Raw genomic sequence first — 6,868 nt, forward strand, 5'->3', positions numbered from 1 at the left:
CTCAAATCTGGCATCATCCACGCATCAACGTGCAGCACGCGCACTGGTGCGCTCAATACCATGGCATTACAACTTCGCACAACTAACCAGCAAGTGCACTGGTCGTCCAAGTAATAAACCTTACGTGAGTAGGGTCGATCCCACGAGATTGTTAGTAATGAAGCAAGCTATGGTCATCTTGTAAATCTTAGTCAGGCAAACTCAGATATATATGGGATGAACGAAAATAACATAGAAGATAAAGATAGTGATACTTATGTATATCATTGGTGTATGAGCTTCAGACATGTATGAAGATGCCTTCCCTTCCGTCTCTCTGCTTTCCTACAGCCTTCATCCAATCCTTTCTTACTCCTTTCCATGGCAAGCTCGTATAGGGTCTCACTGTTGTCAGCAGCTACCTCCCATCCTCTCAGTGAAAGCGATTGCATATGCCCCTGTCACGGTCATAGCGGAATTCATCTGTCGGTTTCTCAATCAGGCCGGAATAGAATCCAGTGATTCTTTTGCGTCTGTCACTAACGCCCCGCCCTCAGGGTTTGAAGCACGTCACAGTCATTCAATCATTGAATCCTACTCAAATACCACAGACAAGGTTTAGACCTTCCGGATTCTCTTGAATGCCGCCATCAGGTCCTGCCTATACCACGAAGATTCCGTTAAAGAATCCAAGAGATATTCACTAAGCCTCAGATGCTTGTAGAACAAGAGTGGTTGTCAGTCACTTTGTTCATGAGTGAGAATGATGATGAGTGTCACGGATCATTACATTCATCAAGTTGAAGAACAAGTGATATCTTGGACAAAGAACAAGCGGAATTGAATAGAAGAACAATAGTAATTGCATTAATACCGAGGTACAGCAAGCTTCACACCCTTAATCTATGGTGTGTAGAAACTCCACCGTTGAAAATACATAAGCATAGGTCCAGGCATGGCCGAATGGCCACCTCCCAAAGATCTAAGATAGCATAAAAGTGAAGATAGCTACCAAGTCTACTAATACAATAGTAAAAGGTCCTATATAGTAAACTAGTACCCTAAGGTGTACAGAAATGAGTAATGACAAAAATCCCTTCCGGGCCCACTTGGTGTGTGCTTGGGCTGAGCAATCAAGGAAATTCGTGTAGAGACCTTTTCTGGAGTTAAACGCCAGCTCCCATGCCAGTTTGGGCGTTTAACTCCAACTTTTATTCCTGTTCCGGCGTTTAACGCTGGAATTCCTGAGGCCGGATTGCTTCGCGGTTTGGGCCATCAAATCTTGGACAAAGTATGGACTATTATATATTGCTGGAAAGCCCTGGATGTCTACTTTCCAACGCCGTTGAGAGCGCGCCAATTGGGCTCTGTAGCTCCAGAAAATCCACTTCGAGTGCAGGGAGGTCAAATCCAACAGCATCTGCATCCTTTTTGGTCTCTGAATCAGATTTTTGCTCAGGTCCCTCAATTTCAGCCAGAAAATACCTGAAATCACAGAAAAACACACAAACTCATAGTAAAGTCCAAAAGTGAATTTTAAATAAAACTAATAAAAATGTACTAAAATCTAACTAAAAGATATCAAAAACATACTAAAAACAATGCCAAAAGTATACAAATTATCCGCTCATCACAACACCAAACTAAATTGTTGCTTGTCCTCAAGCAACTGAAAATCAAATAAGATCAAAAGAAGAGAATATGCAATGAATTCCAAAAACATCTGTGATCAGTATTAATTAGATGAGCGGGGCTTTTAACCTTCTGTCTCTGAACGTTTTGGCATCTCAATCTATCCCTTGAAATTCAGAATGGTTGGCTTCTTTAGGAACTCAGAGTCCAGATAGTGTTAATGATTCTCCTAGTAAAGTATGATGATTCTTGACATAGCTATTTATTGTCTTGGCTGTGGCCCAAAGCCTCTGTCTTCCAGTATTACCACCGGATACATACATGCCACAGACACATAATTGGGTGAACCTTTTCAGATTGTGACTCAGCTTTGCTAAAGTCCCCAATTAGAGGTGTCCAGGGTTCTTAAGCACACTCTTATTGCCTTGGATCACAACTTTATTTCTTTTCTTTTTCTTTCTTTTCTTTTTTTTTTCGGTTTTTTTTCTTTTCTCTTTTTTTTTTTTTTTTTTGAATAGCTTTTTTCTTGCTTCAAGAATCATTTTATTGATTTTTCAGATCCTCAGTAACATGTCTCCTTTTTCATCATTCTTTCAAGAGCCAACATTCATGAACCACAAATTCAAGATACATATGCACTGTTTACATACATTCAGAGAACAAAAATATTGCCACCACATCAAAATAATTAAACTATTATAAAATTCAAAATTCATGCAATTCTTCCTTTTTCAATTAAGCACATTTTTATTCAAGAAAGGTGATGGATTCATAGGACATTCATAACTTTAAGGCATAGACACTAAGACACTAATGATCATAAGACACAAACATGGATAACATAAAGCATAAAATTCGAAAAACAAAGGAATAAAGAACAAGGAAATCAAGGAATGGGTCCACCTTAGTGATGGCGGCTCTTCTTGCTTTTGAAGGTCCTATGGAGTGCTTGAGCTCCTCAATGTCTTTTCCTTGTCTTTGTTGCTCCTCCCTCATGATTCTTTGATCTTCTCTAATTTCATGGAGGAGAATGGAGTGTTCTTGATGCTCCACCCTTAGTTGTCCCATGTTGGAACTTAATTCTCCTAGGAGGTGTTTAGGTTGCTCCCATAGTTTTGTGGAGGAAAGTTCATCCCTTGAGGAATCTCAGGGATTCTTGATGAGAGGGGTCTCTTGTGTATTCCATCCTTTTCTTGGTGATGGGCTTGTCCTCATCATGGGGATATCTCCTTCTATGTCAACTCCAACTGAATAACAGAGGTGACAAATGAGGTGAGGAAAGGCTAATCTTGCCACAGTGGAGGTCTTGTCTGCCACTTTATAGAGTTCTTGAGCTATAACCTCATGAACCTCTATTTCCTCTCCAATCATGATACTATGGATCATGATGGCCCGGTCTATGGTAACTTCGGACCGGTTGCTAGTGGGAATGATTGAGCGTTGTATGACTCTAACCATCCTCTAGCCACGGGTTTGAGGTCATGCCTTCTCAATTGAACCGGCTTTCCTCTTGAATCTTGCTTCCATTGTGCGCCCTCTTCACATGGACTTTGAGGACTTGGTCCAACCTTTGATCAAGTGACCCTTCTAGTGAAAGGATGCTCATCTCCTTGCATCATAGGCAAGTTGAACGCCACCCTCACACTCTCCGGACTAAAATCCAAGTATTTCCCCCGAACCATAGTAAGATAATTCTTTGGATTCGGGTTCACACTTTGGTCATGGTTCTTTGTGATCCATGCATTGGCATAGAACTCTTGAACCATCAAGATTCCAACTTGTTGAATGGGGTTGGTGAGAACTTCCCAACCTCTTCTTTGGATCTCATGGCGGATCTCCGGATATTCACCCTTTTTGAGTAAAAAGGGACTTCGGGGATCACCTTCTTCAAGGCCACAACTTCATAGAAGTGGTCTTGATGCACCTTTGAGAGGAATCTATCCATCTCCCATGACTCGGAGGTGGAAGCTTTTGCTTTCCCTTTCCTCTTTTTAGAGGTTTCTCCGGCCTTTGGTGCCATAATGGTTATGGAAAAACGAAAAAGCAACGCTTTACCACACCAAACTTAAAATGTTTGCTCGTCCTCGAGCAAAAGAAGAAAGAAAGGAGTAGAAGAAGAAGAAATGAGGAAGAGGGGGAGGGTAGTGTGTTCGGCCAAAGGGGGAAGAAGTGTGTCTTTAGGTTTGTGTGAAAATGAAGGGTTGAAGAAGGGTATTTAAGGAGAGAGGGGGGTAAAGGTTCGGCCATTTGAGGGTGGGTTTGGGAGGGAAAGTGGTTTGAATTTGAAGGGTGAGGTTGGGGGTTTTATGAAGGATGGATGTGAGTGGTGAAGAGAAAGATGGGATTTGATAGGTGAGGGGTTTTTGGGGAAGAGGTGTTGAGGTGATTGGTGAATGGGGGAAGAAGAGAGAGAGTGATGGTAGGGTCCTGTGGGGTCCACAGATCCTGTAGTGTCAAGGAAAAGTCATCCCTGCACCAAATGGCATCAAAATCCACGTTTTGACCCATTTCTGGCGTTTAAACGCCGGGCTGGTGCCCATTCCTGCGTTTAACGCCAGGTTGTTGCCCTTTACTGGCGTTTAACGCCAGTCTGGTGCCCTTTTCTGGCGTTAAACGCCCAGAAAGGTGCCAGACTGGGCGTTAAACGCCCAACTGCTAGGCTGACTGGCGTTTGAACGCCAGCAGCATCTTCCTCCAGGGTGTGCTGTTTTTCTTCCTGTTTTTCATTCTGTTTTGCTTTTTTTCATTGTTTTTTGTGACTTCTTATGATCATCATCCTACAAAAAGATAAAATAACAAAAGAAAATAATTAATTATAAAACATTGGGTTGCCTCCCAACAAGCGCTTCTTTAGTGTCATTAGCTTGACAGAGGACTCCCATGGAGCCTCAGAAACACTCAGAACCTTGTTGAAACCTCCAACACCAAACTTAGAGTTTGAATGTGGAGTTTCAACACCAAACTTAGATTTTGGTTGTGGCCTCCCAACACCAAACTTAGAGTTTGACTGTGGGGGCTCTGCTTGGCTCTGTTTTGAGAGAAGCTCTTCATTCTTCTTTCCCATGATGATAGAGGGATATCCTTGGGCCTTAAACACCATGGATTCTTCATTCACTTGAATGATCAACTCTCCTCTATCAACATCAATCACAGCCTTTGCTGTGGCTAGAATGGTCTGCCAAGGATGAGATTCATCCATGCACTTCCCAGTCTCTAGGACTATGAAATCAGTAGGAATGTAATGGTTTTCAACCTTAACCAGAACATCCTCTACAAGTCCATGGGCTTGTTTTCTTGAGTTGTCTGCCATTTCTAGTGAGATTTTTGCAGCTTGCACCTCAAAGATCCCTAATTTCTCCATTACAGAGAGGGCATGAGGTTTACACTTGACCCTAAGTCACACAAGGCCTTCTTGAAGGTCATGGTGCCTATGGTACAAGGTATAGAAAACTTCCCAGGATCCTGCCTCTTTGAGGCAGTTTCTGCCTAGACAGGTCATCCAGTTCTTTGGTGAGCAAGGGAGGTTCATCTTCCCAAGTCTCATTTCCAAATAACTTGTCATTTAGCTTCATGATTGCTCCAAGGTATTTAGCAACTTGCTCTTCAGTGACATACTCATCCTCTTCAGAGGAAGAATACTCATCAGAGCTCATGAAAGGCAGTAGCAAGTCCAAGGAATCTCTATGGTCTCAGTCTGAGCCTCAGATTCCCAAGGTTCCTCATTGGGGAACTCATTAGAGGCCAGTGGACGTCCAGTGAGGCCTTCCTCAGTGGCGTTCACTGCCTCTTCTTCCTCCCAGAATTCGGCCATGTTTATGGCTTTGCACTCTCCTTTTGGATTTTCTTCAGTGTTACTTGGGAGAGTGCTTGGAGGAAGTTCAGTAATTTTCTTGCTCAGCTGACCCACTTGTCCTTCCAAATTCCTAATGGAAGATCTAGTTTCAGTCATGAAACTTTGAGTGGTTTTGATCAGATCAGAGACCATGGTTGCTAAGTCAGAATTATTCTGCTTAGAGCTCTCTGTCTGTTGCTGAGAAGATGATGGAAAAGGCTTGCCATTGTTAAAACCTGTTTCTTCCACCATTGTTATTGAAACCTTGTTGAGGTCTCTCGTGATTCTTCCATGAAAGATTTGGGTGATTTCTCCATGAAGAATTATAGGTGTTACCATAGGGTTCTCCTAGGTAATTTACCTCTTCCATGGAAGGGTTCTCAGGATCATAAGCTTCTTCCTCAGATGAAGCATCCTTAGTACTGTTTGGTGCATTTTGCATTCCAGACAGACTTTGAGAAATCAAATTGACTTGTTGAGTCAATATCTTGTTCTGAGCCAATATGGCATTCAGAGTGTCAATCTCAAGAACTCCTTTCTTCTGACTAGTCCCATTGTTCACAGGATTTCTTTCAGAAGTGTACATGAATTGGTTATTTGCAACCATTTCAATCAGTTCTTGAGCTTCAGTAGGCGTCTTCTTCAGATGAAGAGATCCTCCTGCAGAGCTATCCAAGGACATCTTAGATAGTTCAGAGAGACCATCATAGAAAATACCTATGATGCTCCATTCAGAAAGCATGTCAGAAGGACATTTTCTGATTAATTGTTTGTATCTTTCCCAAGCTTCATAGAGGGATTCTCCATCCTTCTGTCTGAAGGTTTGGACTTCCACTCTAAGCTTACTCCATCTTTGTGGTGGAAAGAACTTTGCCAAGAAGGCATTGACTAGCTTTTCCCAAGAGTCCAGGCTTTCTTTAGGTTGAGAATCCAACCATATTCTAGCTCTGTCTCTTACAGCAAAAGGGAATAGCATCAGTCTATAGACCTCAGGGTTAACCCCATTAGTCTTGACTGTGTCACAGATTTGCAAGAATTCAGCTAAAAACTGATGAGGATCTTCCATTGGAAGTCCATGGAACTTGCAATTCTGTTGCATTAGAGAAACTAATTGAGGCTTAAGCTCAAAGTTGTTTGCTCCAATGGCAGGGATAGAGATGCTTCTCCCATAGAAATCAGGAGTAGGTGCAGTAAAGTCACCCAGCACCTTCCTTGCATTGTTTGCATTGTTGTTGTTTTCTGCTGCCATGTTTTCTTCCTTGAAGAATTCGGTCAGGTCCTCTAAAGAGAGTTGTGCTTGGCTTCTCTTAGCTTTCTCTTCAAAGTCCTTTCAGGTTCAGGATCAGCTTCAACAAGAATGCCTTTGTCCTTGCTCCTGCTCATATGAAAGAGAAGGGAACAAGAAAATGTGGAATCCTCTATGTC

The 6,868-nt window shown here is 42.3% G+C and overlaps 1 non-coding gene across 1 annotated transcript; it reads left to right on the forward strand.

Moving 5' to 3' along the window:
* The first annotated feature begins 6,179 nt into the window (after positions 1 to 6,179).
* On the forward strand, positions 6,180 to 6,287 carry LOC130955713 (small nucleolar RNA R71). The gene has a single exon (XR_009076850.1). It is a non-coding gene; the product is annotated as a small nucleolar RNA R71 (small nucleolar RNA).
* Positions 6,288 to 6,868: the final 581 nt, after the last annotated feature.

Source organism: Arachis stenosperma, chromosome 1, assembly GCF_014773155.1.
Source record: "Arachis stenosperma cultivar V10309 chromosome 1, arast.V10309.gnm1.PFL2, whole genome shotgun sequence".
Classification (NCBI taxonomy): domain Eukaryota; kingdom Viridiplantae; phylum Streptophyta; class Magnoliopsida; order Fabales; family Fabaceae; genus Arachis; species Arachis stenosperma.